Raw genomic sequence first — 1,316 nt, 5'->3', positions numbered from 1 at the left:
GAGCCACTATGCCTGGCTGTACCATTTTATATTCCCACCAAACAACATAAAAAAGTTCTGATTGTGTCATATACTTACTAACATTTGGTGTTTTTATGGGTTGAATTGTGTCAGTCTGCAACAATATGTTGACGTTCTGACCTCCAATAGCTCAAAATGTGACCTTATTAGGAAACACGTCCATTGCAGATGTAATTAGATAAGATGAGGTCACTAGAGTGGGCCTAATACAATATGACTTTGTCCTTATAAAAAGGGAAAATTTGGGCATAGAGACAGATAAACACATAGGGAGAATGACATGAACATGAAGCCAGAGATTAGGGTGATATATTCACAAGCCAAGGAGGACCAAAGATTGCCAGCAAACCCCCAGAAGCCGGCATAAACTCCCTCACAGTCTCAGAAGGAACTGACCTTGCTGACACCTTGATCTCAGACTTCTAGACTCCAGAACTGTGAGACAATAAATGTCTGCTGTTTAACTCCAGATGTACTTGGTTTCTTCAAGCATTTGTTCAGCAAGATTAAACATTAAAAATGTCTTCCAAACAAGAAATAATGAGTGACCAGCAGTTTAGACGGGTTGCAAATGACCCAAGATTTTGGGAAATGCCAGAAGAGGATCGAAAAGCCAAAATTTACAAGCGATTTGGAGCTATGTTTCATGACATGGAAGTTCAAGTTGAACTATGCTGTGGATAAAAGAGGGCGCCCCATTAACCATAGCACTACAGAGGATTTGAAAAGTTTTTATGACCTTTCAGATTCTTATTCCAATCTCTCTAATGAAGATAGCTAAGTGTTGAAACAAAAGAAAATAAAGAAGAAAAAAAAAACCCAGACTAAAAAAGAAATAGATTTTAAAAATCTAGTTGAGGAGAAAAAGAAAGAAACCAAGAAAGCTAATCAAAAGTGTTCCGAAAATAAAACTGATTTAAATAATTCTGAAGGAATCAAAAAAATTAAAACCTCATGTAAATCTAAGATAGAATCAAACATAAGTCCAAAGAAGGCTAGCAATGAATTTACACAAAAAAGCACAATTTCTGGTACTTTTTAATGGCTGCTATAGGAAGTTAATGCTGTGTTGTTCATCTTTTTAATTTTTCTATTCTATTGTGTATAGTTGTATCTTATTGCACTTTTAATTTGTATTTCCCTAATGATTGATGATGATAAGACCTTTGTCAGGTGCTTATTAAGGATTCGTACATCTTCCTTTATGAAATACCTATTCAAGTATTTTGCCCAGTTTTCAATAGAGTATGTGTCTTTCTACTATTTGAGGTACAGGAGTTCTTAATGTATGTTCT

The 1,316-nt window shown here is 35.1% G+C and overlaps 1 pseudogene; it reads left to right on the top strand.

Annotated features, from left to right (window-relative positions):
• The first annotated feature begins 540 nt into the window (after positions 1 to 540).
• Positions 541 to 1,063, top strand: LOC105553914 (annotated as a pseudogene).
• The last annotated feature ends 253 nt before the right edge of the window (positions 1,064 to 1,316 follow it).

Source organism: Mandrillus leucophaeus, unplaced genomic scaffold, assembly GCF_000951045.1.
Source record: "Mandrillus leucophaeus isolate KB7577 unplaced genomic scaffold, Mleu.le_1.0 Scaffold616, whole genome shotgun sequence".
NCBI classification, from domain to species: Eukaryota; Metazoa; Chordata; class Mammalia; order Primates; family Cercopithecidae; genus Mandrillus; species Mandrillus leucophaeus.
Note: the sequence above shows the minus strand (reverse complement) of the source record. Positions and strands in the feature narration are given on the sequence as shown.